A 14,738-nucleotide genomic window follows, 5' to 3' on the forward strand; every position below is an offset into this window, starting at 1 on the left:
AACAGCAGTTATTTCTGAGTAGATTTGAGGAAAGCGCAGAGAGAAAGGACAACATATGTCTGGCTAGATCCACACCAAAGAGGCATTTGATAAAATCTAACTAGCGTTAATATGATACTGATTAACACTCACTGAATGCCTCTGTGTGTCAGCTTCCGTGCTGAATATTTTCCCAATGTTTTCTCTTTAACACTAACGACAATCTTATAAGACAGGTATTATTAGCCCAATTTTAGTATGTGGAATTTGAATGTTAGGGGTTAAATAATTTGACCAAGGTCATAAAGTTACCAAGGGGTAGTTCTGGGACTTGAACTAAAACCTGTCTCTCCCCCAAACTCTACACCAAGATGGAGAAGCTGGGAGGAAACTATACTTAAATTCACTTGATTGGTGGTGGGATCTAAGAATACTGAAAATGTATGGAATTTAAGGACTCCAGAGTTATGACATCACAGTAAAAGTTCCAAGGTGGAAAGGGATCAATAATCGTCCATACGTCCAGCAAACGGTTATTGTGGACCAGCCGCGTTCCAAGTTTAGTGTATGAACAGGGGACAGTCTGTTAACCCACTGAGCTTGGGGAGCAGAGAGTTGCACACAGACCAAAAAAGAGAAGACACGTGTAATGACAAAGGACAGCAGATACAGCGATCCCGGTTTCAAATCCCCACTCCACCTCCTACTTCGCTGCGCAATATTGGATCAGTCACAACTGCTGTCAGCTGGAGTTTCCTCAATTCTTACCCAACTCCTAGGCCTTTTCTGGGCCCTAAAAAATTCATAATTACGATTAAACACTTGCTACAATGCCTAGGACATAGCAAGTGGTCAGAGAAAACACTAGAAGTTACTATCTTCCTGTTCCATCATTCAAGTATCTTTAGTGACTCTCCTGAGATTAAAAAAAAAAAAACAAAACAACCTGGTAGAGAAAGGATATAAGCTAGATATGAAATCTCATGTTTGCGGTTATGGAAAATGGATATAATACACAGTCCTCTTAACGTGACCATATTATCATCACTCTCATGACTCAACGACAGTTCCTAGGCTGAAGAATAAAACTGGATGAGAGAAGTTGTTAGTGAAAGCACTATTGAATAGCATTCTTTTTTTAAAATTTCATTTCTACAGTATTCTTATACACAACAATATTAGTTTGCTAGGACTGCCATAACAAAAGTACTACAGACTGGGTGGGTAAACAACAGAATGTATTTTCTCATAGTTCTGGAGGCTGGAAGTTCAAGATCAAGGTGTTCATAGGTTAGGTATCTTCTGAGTCCACTCTCCTTGGCTTGCAGATGGCCCCCTTCTCCCTTGTGTCTTCACTGGTCTTTCCTCTCTGTGTACAGCATCCCCGGTGTGAACGGCATTCTTAAATATTTATTTTATTCATTGGACAAACATTCAGATTCATTTATCGTGTGCTGTTCTGACCATTTTAGAAACACTGATTTATTCAAGGCTCATAATGGCTCTGTGAGGTAGGTGCTATCACCATGCCCATTTCGTAGAGCAAAGACTGAGGCGCAGCAGGTAAGATGGCTTTTGCCTGACGTCACAGAGAGGCGAAGGCAAAGCCGGGACCTGAACCCAAGTAGGTAATCTTGCTCCAGGGCTCGGCGCCTCACCACTACCCTGCCCTGGGTCCTCTTGGCGAGCTCCTGCCTCTGTTAAGATACATCAGGAAAGATTCAGCATAAAGGACTCGCAGGAAAAAAAAATTCCACAAGCCCATTTCAGCCTCTGGTTATGGCAGCCGTTAGGCAAAATCAGGAACAGCAAGGGCTTCACATTCTATATCCCTCACTGTCTTGGACACAAATGACCTTTAATATTTATATTTGAGCCTCTGAAGTTTATTCCATCTAATGAACTCAAGGATCATAAATGCAGCTCTGAGCACACACCACTGCATTTCATTTGATGGCAAAGACATGATCATATTACAGAGAAATACACGACGTGGCAACTAACCAAAGTGTAAATATATCTATTTCCCCAGAAAACAATTTCAATGGCTTATCATTTAACGGGGGACCTATCTTAGGGGGGTGGGGGTGGAGGGAGGACCAATATTCAATCAACAGCCTCACCACTGATTTACGGGAGACGTTTTATGATGTTATTATGACTTTGACCTTGGAAGGATTTCTATATAAAACGGCAAAGACACAAAGCTGCCTGTGCAAGGCCACACAAACCAGAGGAGGGAGATTGTCTGAGATCTTGAAAATGATGCTCCATGTCTGGCGCAACTTAATAATCATCTGCTTCCACTGTGAGCGACATCATAAAAGGCCCCCGTGCAGCCCAGCGCCCAGAAATGCACTTCAACAAGCCAGGCTCACTGCCACGCACACAGAGGAAGCGGCGCCCACAGGCACATCCGCGGTTGCCACGGCAACCGCAAGGCACCGCAGGTGAGTTTCTGGGCCCCCTTGTCCTTTGGAAAGGAGGAGAGAAAATGAACAGAATTAACCGCGGTGTATTCGATTCTGACTAGGGTTCAAGGCCTGCTGTACTTTGGTTCCTGGCTTCAAGAGATTCTATTTTTAAAAAGTAGGGTTCTTTGGCGTGTGTGCGTGTGTGTGTGTGTGTGTGTGTGTGTGTGTGTGTTGTCATCACATCACAGCAGGACTTCCCTGGTGGCATATATATGCGCTCCCTTTGGCCAGATCTTCATTAAGAATAAGAAGCAATGCAGCCATGACCTGCTCCTTTCATTGCTTGCACAGGATAGATTCACAGCCAATAGATCAAGGGGTTTCCAAGCAGCCCTGGAGACTTGTAATCCATTCTAGCTCTTTGCATCATTTTTCTTTTACCATGTGTCTAACACAAATGATGGGAACTTGGGAAGTGGTATCAATCAGGGTGCTATCTGGAAACAGACGGCTCCTCCAGCTGGGCTTTTAAACAGTTAAAGAACTGTTTAGAAGGGTGTGGGGAGGGTGGATGTCCCACAAGGGAGGGGCAGGGACCCCGTGCTCAGGCACCGTGGGAGGCCACTACCAGCGCTGTGCCTGAAGGGACAAGGGGACAAGCTGGAACCACAAGGGTAGGGTGCAGCCCGGCCAGAAATACCGCATCCAGGGAGGGAAGGGGAGGGGAAGAAACCCCTGACCTCTCTCCCACCGCCCTTCAACCTCGGGGTGGTTCTATTCTTTGGACGAACCCACCTGGAAGGTCCAGGGCCGGGAGCCCAGGTGGGGCAGTGCACAGGATCAGCTCCTGGGGTCACGGGATGGGATGGAGAGGACTGCAAGTGGGTCAGGAGGTCAGGAGGGAGAACGCAGAGCACAAGACCATCGGGTGTGACCCGGCATTACTGGATCTCAAGGGCCAAGGCTTAAAAGACGTATCACCTCTTTGAGTCTCAGTGTCCTGACCCAGAGGAAATGGCTTTACCCTGTTATTGTTTGAATTGTGTATCCCCAAAATTCATATGCTGAAGTCCTAGCACCCAGAAACTGAGAATGTGACCCTATTTTTACATGGTGTCCTTGCAGATGTAATTAGTTAAGATGAGGTCATACTGGAGAAGGCTGGGCCAGATGCAATACGCCTGCCATCCTTACGAAACGGAAAACCTGAACATCGACACACACCCAGGGAGAGCGCCACGGGAACATGAGAGCAGACGGCGGGGTGACGCCTGTGAGCCAAGGATTGCCAGCCGCCCCCAGAAGCCCGGAGAAGCCCCTTCTCAACCTCCTCCAGAAGGAGCCTGCCCCCCTGACAGACACCGTGGCCTCAGACTCCTGCTCTCCGGACTGCGTGAAAGTAAATTTCTGTTTAGTTCACCCTCTTCGTGGCCCTTTGTTACGGCAGCCCTAGCACACCGACACACGCACCACCAGCCTGCCTATGAACATGCAGGCAGGGTAAGTCTGTGGATCTGGGTAAAGACAGGAGAGAAGCACCAGGGACAGTAAACTGCATCGGTGAGTGCGGGCGACGCCAGATCGGCATAAAAGAATGTCTGGGTCGGAGAATACGGGACGGAATGTACTTCTCCTCAAAACAATGAAATGCCTACTTCATTATCTAACCCTCCCGCAAGAGAGACAGATACATAGATAGACAGATGATGGATAGATATAAATGATAGATGATAGACAGATAGATAGACAGACAGATGATAGAATATTTTCAATGGATTCTTTCTCTCTGACTGTGTAAGAGACATCAGCTCTCCTGTCTACCCTCTGTCCAACTGGAGAAGCAGAAACAATAACTCACAAGCACTGAACCCCTAAGTAGGTGCCGTTCTAAGCCTTTTATCTGTATCTATTTTAAGTTACCAAACACCATAAGGTGGGCACTACTGTTACCCCATTTTTTTTTTTTTTTGCGGTATGTGGGCCTCTCACTGTTGTGGCCTCTCCCGTTGCGGAGCACAGGCTCCGGACGCGCAGGCTCAGCGGCCATGGCTCACGGGCCCAGCCGCTCCGTGGCATGTGGGATCTTCCCGCACCGGGGCACGAACCTGCGTCCCCTGAATCGGCAGGCAGACTCTCAACCACTGCGCCACCAGGGAAGCCCCCAGGTGCATTTTTAACTGGTCAAATGAGGACAGACTTGGTCGCCAGGAAGGCAGGATTCCTCTCAGCCCTGAGCCTGGGCCACTCAGACAGCAAAAATGTTTGTTTTCATGATTGCTCTTTTAACAGAAACCTTTCCATCCTCGTCAGCAGCCGGTCCTCCAGCGTGGTCCGGGGTGGGGTCAGTGCTGCCGGGGCGCGAGAGTTCCCTGGGTGGAGGGTGTCACGCACCCAGGCCCCAAGAGGACCAGCTGATCAGTGCTGGAAGACCCACTCTTTTCCAGCCAGAGCTGGTGGAATGAATGGTGTCCTCCACCCAAGCCATTCCACTGCAGACTGAAGATCCTTTATAAAAGTGCCTCGCAAATGGGCGGGTCCTGAGAACGTGCGCAGTGAGGCCAGGTCTGGGCGCACAACTTAAAATCCGGGCTTCAAGTCCAAAGGTCAGAAAGCTGTGGCCCCTGCGGTGTCTCCGGCCCCACCCCCCAGCCCCACACTCATATACATCTTGCCTCAGACGCGGTGCAGCAGTCCGCACTGAACCCCCAACACCGTGGCGCCTTGGTCGCCGGACCGCTTCCTTTGCGACTGCTCCCATCTCCCCGTCTGCTGGGGTCTTTAAAGTGGGAGGACGTAGCTCAGTAACTCTCTCTGGGTTTTTTGTCCAAAATTGTATCAATATTCCCCGCTTATTCACCACTCGCACTGTTGATGGCGTGCCACTTCCAAGATTAGGTCATTAAAAGACTGTAGGGCGTCTCCGGTTCTCTCTCTCGCCTTGCGTCCCTCACTCTGGGGAGAAGCAGCTGTCATGTGGCAAAAGGCTTTGTGGGGAGCCCCATGTAGACGTCTGCGACCAAGAGCCAGCACGGAGCTAAGCCTGAAGCAGCTGGGAGAGTGAGCGGGGGTGATCTCCTGACCTACCCCCGGCCAGGTGAGTAATAAGCTAGAAGTGATCTCCTGACCTGCCCCCGGCCAGGTGAGTGAGCTGGGGGTGATCTCCTGACCTGCCCCCGGCCAGGTGAGTGAGCTGGGGGTGATCTCCTGACCTGCCCACGGCCAGGTGAGTGAGCTGGGGGTGATCTCCCGACCTGCCCCAGGCCAGGTGAGTGAGCTGGGGGTGATCTCCTGACCTGCCCCCGGCCAGGTGAGTGAGCTGGGGGTGATCTGACCTGCCCACGGCCAGGTGAGTGAGCTGGGGGTGATCTCCTGACCTGCCCACGGCCAGGTGAGTGAGCTAGAAGTGATCTCCTGACCTGTCCCCGGCCAGGTGAGTGAGCTGGGGGTGATCTCCTGACCTGCCCACGGCCAGGTGAGTGAGCTGGGGGTGATCTCCCGACCTGCCCCCGGCCAGGTGAGTGAGCTGGGGGTGATCTCCTGACCTGCCCCCGGCCAGGTGAGTGAGCTGGGGGTGATCTCCTGACCTGCCCACGGCCAGGTGAGTGAGTTGGGCAGAGAATCTCACCCCAGTGAGATGCCTGCTGCCCCAGCGGACAGCTTGACTGCAAACTCATGATAGACCCTGAGCCAGAGACCCAGCTAAGCTGAGCCTGGATTCCTGACCCTCAGAAACTGTGAGACAGTGCGTGTGGTCCCACGCCACTGACTTTGGGATGATTCATTACAGAGCAGTAGGTGACTAATACGGCTACCTTGAGAGGCTGATAAAAAGCTACACTGTTGATTATGTTTTGTCCCTGGAGCTGTGTGTGGTCAGTACAGTGACCTTGCTCCACAGCTGCCCTCTCCCTGCCCATGTGGTAGCGGCTTTGAGCAATCTCTTTAGCCCCCGTAACTCCATTTCCCCCTCTGAAAAGTGCAGGTGACAATGTCACCCATGTCATGGGGTCGCTGTGATAGATAACTAAGCAAACAGGTATAAGTATGTACCAAAGACAGAGCTCAGAACAGGGCCTGGACAGAGCACACGCTCACTGACTATTAGCCTATTGTTACTATCATTAGGTTGCCCATGATTTGATTCTGTTCACCCAGGAATGAAACAAACAAATTAACAGCACAGTCAATTTTCCTGGGGCCATTCCTGAGCGTTTTTTCAGCTGACCAAACCCACCCGAATCATTCTCTCTCATTGTCTCACGGAGAATAGCTCACTAACGACATGGGAGCCATTAGCACCTCAGATAAGTCTGAAAATAAACATCTCCACGGTTATGATCAGTTTGGATGTATGGCCTCATAATGTTTTGTGATCACCGACAAACACACCTCTCTCTGCAAACAAACACAGCTGCTGGGGTGGAGCTGTGCTCTCCCACTTCCTGAGATTAAAGGCATGAATTCCCTCCCTCCCAGCGATGGTGACAGAGGGAGAGCCGCCACTGGCCACCTGCGGCCTACGGAGGTCCAGTACTCATCAAGCAGGTTTGTAGCAGAAGAGTCAGAGCCGGCTCCGGGGACCCAAGTAGAAGTATGTCCTGTCAACCTAAGGATGGAGAGTCTGAGAGAGGAGGGACAGGGCAGCGGTGAAGTCAGCCCTACCTTAACTCACTGCTCTGGGTTCAAGTGCAAGGGGCAGGTGGCCTGACAGGAGCCCTTCCCAAGTCCCAAAGGGCCACTGAGTCGCTTTGTGGAAAAGGAGATTCTGATCTACTGGTAGAAGGAAGGAGCGGTAGGAAGGAGCCTGCGATCCGCGTTTCTGGCCACCTTCTGGGTCGACACTTTCCCCTGCTGAAATGCTGCTATATTTCTGCGATCCGCGTTTCTGGCCACCTTCTGGGTCGACACTTTCCGTTGCTGAAATGCTGCTGTATTTTACCGTCCACACTATATTTTCTCAAATAATTTATCTACTTGGTCATGATACTGAAATTGTCAAGTAAACCCAGACTTCTCTTAACAGCCACAGTTCCCACCAGCCAAGGGCAGACCGCGCACTCAGCACGGCTGTGGGATCCTGACTTGCACGAGACCTTCCGTCTTCACGGCTCTGCGGCTGCAGGGTTCGGTGACCAAGGATCCCGGCTCGGAAGTCTCACCACCCTGAAACTAGCGAGGGCTTGGATTTCAACTCCACTGCTTTCTTTCCCCGGCCCCAGGTTTACTGAGATGGAATTGACATGTAACACTGTGTAAGTTTAAGGTGTACAATGATGATCTGATACATGTATAGATAAAGTGAAATGATTACTAAATAAGGTTAGTTCACACCTCCATCACCTCACATAGTTACCATCTGTGTGTGTGATGAGATCATTTAAGATCTGCTCTCTTAGCAAATTTCAAGTCTATGTAATGCAGTGCTGTTAACTCTGATCACCATGCTGTACATCAGATTCTCAGAACTGACTCGCCCTGCAGATGGAAGTTGTTCCTTGGACCACTTTCACACATCCCCACCCCTCCAGCCCCTGACAACTGCCTTTCTTCTCTCTGTTTCTATGAATCTGGCTTTTTCACGTTCCACGCATAAGTGGTATCATACAGTATTTGTCTTTCTCTGGTTCTTTCTCTTAGCATGATGTCCTCAAGGTCCGTTACGTTGCAGATGGCAGGATTTCCTCCTTTCTCGTGGCTGAACACTATTCCACAGTAGACATACGCCTTCTCTATCCATTTACCTGTCTATAGACACTCACCAACTCCACCACTTTCCAACTAGAGGACCTTGAGCGAGCTACCTACCTGCTCTACACCTCAGATGCTTCAGCTGTAAGATAAAAAAGGACACTTGCCTCGGGGAGTTGTGCACGCGGAGTTGTTCCACACGTGGAACTAGTCATCCACGTGCGGAAATCTATGCAGAGCACTTACAGCATGGTAAACACACATGAAACGTCACCTCTTAACACGATCATTGCACCCACTTTATGGAGAGGGAAACTGAGGCTTGGAGAGGGGGGTAATTTGCTTTGGGGCAAACAGCTGGTATACACGGCAGCACGGGAACTCAGACAAAACACAGTGCAATGTCTGAGGCTTAGACTGTCTTGGGCGGCTCTAAAACCAGGGGAGATGGACCCTGGCTGCAGGGTGGGTGCACAGACTGAGAGCATGGGAGCCACCTGGAAAGCAGTTTGGCAGGAATAAGTGGGTGGGGGGGGTGGAAACGGATGTTAATAAGCAACCAGATGTCATGTCAGTTCCGTAGGAATCGCCTGGGTCTGACAGCTTGTCAGAGTTCCACTGGGCACCTGCCAGAGTGCAGGGAATTTGAAAGGCAGAGGAAAATCGCTGGGCCAGGAGTAACTCGCTGTGCATTTAATAAAATCTAAACAGAAACCTCTGACAGTGTGACCTGCTGTGACTGACGGCTGGTGGAGTCCGCTCTGGACTCGGCTGATCTGATCTTTCTGTCTAACCCAGGACTAAACTAGAAGCTGTAAACCCACTCACGCGGCACAAAAGGCATGCGTGGAAAAACTGTTACCTTGTATTCCGTTCTAAATCTAAGCGGGCTTTTCAAACACCACTTAGAAGTCTTAAGTGCAGGTGACACGAAAGGACCCACCCAGTGGATTTTGTAATATTTCCGGTGCCCTTTAAACCGGGGTACGTTTTTCCTCCACAAAGAAGTGAACTGCCAGACGCTTGGAACACGTTCCTAGGCTCCCACTGAGGCTTTTTCTCAACAAGATATCTAGGTGACACCTCCGGCTCCACGTCCAATAATTAGCTTGAACATGAGGAAGCGGAATCGGTTCAAATGCAAAACGCAAGGAAAGATCAAATGTGTGTCTCAAGGTCGATGGGGTTGAATTTCCAGATCAAAAGTTAATAGGAGGGCTTTCCTGGTGGCGCAGTGGTTGGGAGTCCGCCTGCCGATGCAGGGGACACGGGTTCGTGCCCCGGTCCGGGAAGATCCCACGTGCCGCGGAGCGGCTGGGCCCGTGAGCCATGGCCGCTGAGCCTGCGCGTCCGGAGCCTGTGCTCCGCAACGGGAGAGGCCACAACAGTGAGAGGCCCGCGTGCCGCAACGAAAAAAAAAGTTAATAGGAGAAGGTTTGGGATTCATCGCCAGTTACTAATGATGTCATTCAAAGGAATGAACAGAGGAGGTACACAGGGAACAAAATATAAAAATGGTAACATAATTGAGTCTGTGTTGCGAGCTTTTATATAAATGCTAATATCCTTTGAAAGGGTAAACCAGTACACCTTATTGCAGCCAGGGCTCTATACGAGAGCAATTATTTTTTCCATGATGTTAGTTAAACCAGGTCAGCTGCTTCAAACCCATGGCTAAATCATCCCCTATGCAAACTGAGTAGTAATTGGGGTGTATATACAACCAGCATCCCTCCTGCCTTATCGTAATACCATATCTCCCTCCACCCACACAGCTGCTAGGGCTCCTTTGAAACTGTAAGTCAGCTTACATCATTTTTCCATTCAAAACCCTGCAGTAGTTTTCCATTTCTTTCTTTCTTTTTTTTTTTTACATCATTGCTTTACAATGTCGTGTTTATAGTTTCTGCTTTATAACAAAGTGAGTCAGCTATACGTATACATATATCCCCATATCTCTTCCCTGTTGCGTCTCCCTCCCACCCTCCCCATCCCACCCCTCTAGGTGGTCACAAAGCACGGAGCTGATCTCCCTGTGCTATGCGGCTGCTTCCCACTAGCTATCTATTTTACGTTTGGTAGTGTATATATGTCCATGCCACTCTCTCACTTCGTCCCAGCTTACCCTTCTCCACCCCTGTTTCTTCAAGTCCATTCTCTACGTCTGCATCTTTATTCCTGTCCTGCCCCTAGGTTCTTCAGAACCATTTTCTTTTAGATTCCATATATATATATGTTACCATACGGTATTTGTCTTTCTCTTTCTGACTTACTTCACTCTGTATGACAGTCTCTAGGTCCATCCACCACATATATACACTGGAATATTACTTAGCCATAAAAAGAAATGAAATTGAGTTATTTGTAGTGAGGTTTTCCATTTAATTCTACAAAAAAAGCCAAACTCCTCCAAGGCCTACAAATGTCTGTATGATCTGAGTTCTTGGACCTCATTTCCTGCTACATCCCCCCCTCCTCCCCGCTCATTCTGCTTTAGCTGTGCCTGCTGTTCCTGAAACACGCCAGGCAGTCCCTGCCTCAGGGCCTTTGCGCTGGCTGTCCTTCCTACCTGGGAAGCTGTTCTCCCAGAAATCTATTTGGCTGTAACTCCTCTACCCCTCCAGTCTTGGCTCATATTTTCTCTCTTTGCAGAGGCCACCCTGCCACCTTTTCAAAAATCTCCAACTTCTGGGCTTCCCTGGTGGCACAGTGGTTGAGAGTCCGCCTGCCGATGCAGGGGACGCGGGTTCATGCCCCGGTCCGGGAAGATCCCACATGCCGCAGAGCGGCTGGGCCCGTGAGCCATGGCCGCTGAGCCTGCGCGTCCGGAGCCTGTTGCTCCGCACCAAGAGAGGCCGCGATAGTGAGAGGCCCGCGCACCGCCAAAAAAAAAAAAAAAATCTCCAACTTCCTTCCAGCCAGCTCCTCCCCATCTCGTGTCCCTGGTCCCCTAAACACTATATTTTTTCCAAAACATTTCCCATTAAAGTATGCAACATCTTTGACTTCTTTTAAAGATTTTTTAAAAAACTGAGGTGAGATTCACAAAAAATAAAATTAACCCTTGTAACATAAACAACCTGGTGGCATATAGTCCAATAAACGGCCCACAAGCATCTGAGAAGATGCCCGACATCCTTAGTCATTAGAGAAATGCGAATCAAAACCACAAGGAGACACCGCTTCACACCCACTGAGATGGTTATAATAAAAAAAAAAAAAAGGAAAATTACAAGTGTCAGTGAGAATGTGCAGAAATTGCTAGCAGGCCTGGGAAGCAGTACAGCTACTGTGGAAGAAGTCTGGAGGTTCATAAACACAGAATTATCACATGAGCCAGCAAGTCCACTCTCTTGCTTTTTGATTACGTATTATTGTTTTCTGTCTGTCCCCAGTAGAATGGGAGTTCTGTGGGAGAGTTCTGCTTTGTTTTCAAAGGATCCCAGCACCTACAGCAGGGCCTGGAAAAGAACAGCGGCTCAATAAATTGTTGTAAATTAAATAGATAAACATGGAGATGACCGGCCTTTCTCATCTTAGAAAAGCACCAAGCCATTCCCCACTTTCTTGATATCTGTAGGATAACTCAGTGTTTCTGCTGATATTTCAGCTACAAAGCAGACCCATTTCCTCCTCTCTCTGAATATTTTTGGCTCCAAAACATGTATGGGGCCTCACTCTGTAGATCTTTTTATTTATTGGAGCCACACTTGTTCACACAGCAGCACAAAAGTTAACACAAGAAGAATAGTCAGGGACTTCTGTGGTGGCACAGTGGTTAAGAATCCACCTGCCAATGCAGGGGGCATGGGTTTGAGCCCTGGCCCGGGAAGATTCCACATGCCACGGAGCAGCTAAGCCCGTGCGCCGCAACTACTGAGCCTGCGCTCTAGAGCCCGCGAGCCACAACTACTGAAGCCCACGCACCCAGAGCCCGTGCTCCACAACAAGAGAAGCCACCGCAATGAGAAGCCCGCGCACCGCAATGAAGAGTAGCCCCCGCTCGCTGCAACTAGAGAAAGCCCACGTGCAGCAGCAAAGACCCAACGCAGCCAAAAATAATTAATTAATTAATTATTTTTAAAAAAGAAGAAGAACAGTTAATGAAATAAATAGAAACCGTGTATCTCCAGGTTGTAACCACACAACGCCCCAACTTTGCTGGACAGATGGGGAGAAGGAACCGATCCCCGGCCATATTGGATGGGCTTTTAAGTAATATTGCTTTGACTCTCAAGGAGGAGTGGGAAACAGCTGAAAACTTGTACTGGAGACAACACACTTTGTATCCAGCAGTTTGTCAAATACAGGCTCCTACTCAGCGCCATGCAGTGGAATCTGTCATCAATGAGGAGTTAAATCTGTGAACCAGCTACACCTACAACTTGGGCAGTTAGGGCGGGGTTAAGTGTACAGAACAGGAGAGAAGAGAAGATACTTTTAGGGCAGAAGGAGTTGGGAGGGGGAGTATAAAGAGACTAAAAGGAGTGAGGAAAGTTGGTATAAAGATTTGTGACCACAGACATAGAAAACCATCTCATGGTTACCAAATGGAAAAGGGGCTGGGGGGATAAATTAGGAGTTTGGGATTAACAGATGCACACTACTGTGTATAAAAGAGATAAACAACAAGGACCTACTACTGTATAGTACGGAGAACTATCTTCAATATCTTGTAATAACCTACAAATGAAAAGAATCTGAAATATACATATTCTTTTTCAGAAGCACCTTGCTGTACACCTGAAACTAACATAACATTGTAAATCAACTATACTTGAATTTTAAAAATTAAAAAATAAAAGAGTTGTGACCAGATTTAACTTGCTTATGTAAACAGTGGTTCACTTTGGAAAAGTCTGAAACACAAAATACAGTCCAGGAGAACAAAAATTCTTTATAACAAAGGGATCTTTTGAAATATCTAAAGTGTTGAAAATGTTATAATGAGAATGTATTCATATCAATATACTTACATCCTGTAGATTCATAAGACACAACAGTGATTTAAAGACACAAAAACATGTTTCTAGACCTGAGGTTTTCAGGCAGGGGGTCTGGCACACAGGTGTATGATTATAAGGCAAGGTCAACTGTCCTACAGTCAATCTGTCACTACTAATAAAGTATGTGGATGTTTATTAGTTTGTTTCTTTTCCTATAAATTAGGGTTTATAATGCCACTATATTATGATTGACAGTCCTGTGCATTCTGGTACCCTTGTGGGAAGGGGTGTTGTCTGGCACTCAAGCCCACCCTCTCTCCTCTGCTCCCTGTCTGACTCCGCCAGTATGGGGTGCTAGGGAGACAGGAAGGATGGAGGAAGGAGAAGGGCATCATCTCTTAGGCTTTCCGTCACTGTTGTCCCTGCCCCGGCACTTAACTGGACACGGGCAGGTTGTTCCAAGAGCAGCAGTTGGTGCCTACTTGGAGTTCTCCCATCATTGTGTCCCCTGGGGGACCAGCAACAGTCAGCAGCCCTCACTTGAGGCTCTGGGTCCCATCCACCATGCCTCTGAATGTTCATAATATTAGCCACTCAGCATCCCCCTTTCTGCCTTTGTCATTCTCTAATACCCGATTCACAGTTCTGCTTGTGTATGTGTATATACATATATAATTCTCTGTGTTGAAATAACTGGTGTGGTCTCCGTCTCCTGACTCGACCCCTAGTGATACAAGTGTGTCTTTCAAATAAGCCTCAGTCCCTCTTATCCGCGCCTTGAAGCCATCTTGTCAAGATCACCTGCCATGTGTCAAAGAAGGAAAAGGAGAACTGCTGTCACAGAACTGCCGTCCGATGCCACGTATCAGCCAAAAGAATTCCTAATCATTTGAAATCTAACATCTCCCTCCCCTGCACCTTAGTCAAGCTTCTTCCTTTGCAAGCAACAGAAATAGCCTCGGGCTACTGTCAGCTGGGATGGTGGGGTCTCGAAACACCCAAAGCCAAGTTCAGCAGCCAACCTTGCCAGACGACAAACCCAGGATATCTCAGGGGACCCAGCAAGAGGAGCTCAAGACCCTTCTCCCCGGAGGGCTGCTCCTTGCTTCAGCACCCCGAGACCTTCCCCTCCGAACAGTAAATTCCCAGGAGCCCAAATCTGACGGCCAGGCACGGATCCGTGGTATTTCTGATCAGATCTGCTCCAGCAAGTGGACGGGTCTCGCGGTCCCTACACCGACTCAGGGCCAGTCCCTGAGCGCGGGGAACTGTTGTAAGCTCAACCCTCCACCCTCTGATCCTAACTTTTCATACCAGGTGAAGGTGACAGGCTGCCCTGTGGGAAACTCAGAAGAACAGAGAGACGGGCTCCTGAGACCCCATCACAGTCAGAGCAGCTGTCACACTAACAGACCCTCTTGCTAACTCGATATGCACGTTTCTTCCCAGGTGCTTAAAGCTAAATGCTCTGCTTTGAAACATCTGTCGAAAACCCTTCCAGTTCCCTGACCCCACAGACACATGTCTTATGGAAGTGGCTTAACACGCTCTCTCTTCCAGCCGGATCCTCTTCTGTGGGCAGAGTTACCTGCGTGCCAAGCAGGCGTCTGCACAGGTATAAAACTATTTCTGGACAGCAGGGTGTTATCCAATGGGGAAAAACAGAGACGGTCCTGGGGTTGATTTCTAGAATGCCATCGACCCTCCTTAC

At 48.7% G+C, this 14,738-nt stretch overlaps 1 protein-coding gene and 1 long non-coding RNA gene across 7 annotated transcripts in view; one reads left to right on the plus strand and one right to left on the minus strand.

Moving 5' to 3' along the window:
- RIMBP2 (RIMS binding protein 2) overlaps positions 1-14,738 on the minus strand; it is a 262,379-nt gene that overhangs the window by 135,666 nt on the left and 111,975 nt on the right. The window lies entirely within an intron of this gene.
- Positions 1,211-4,346, plus strand: LOC125961232 (uncharacterized). The gene is made up of 3 exons (XR_007471661.1): positions 1,211-1,366; positions 2,214-2,429; positions 3,519-4,346. It is a non-coding gene; the product is annotated as an uncharacterized LOC125961232 (long non-coding RNA).

This window comes from Orcinus orca, chromosome 15 (assembly GCF_937001465.1).
Source record: "Orcinus orca chromosome 15, mOrcOrc1.1, whole genome shotgun sequence".
NCBI lineage: Eukaryota > Metazoa > Chordata > Mammalia > Artiodactyla > Delphinidae > Orcinus > Orcinus orca.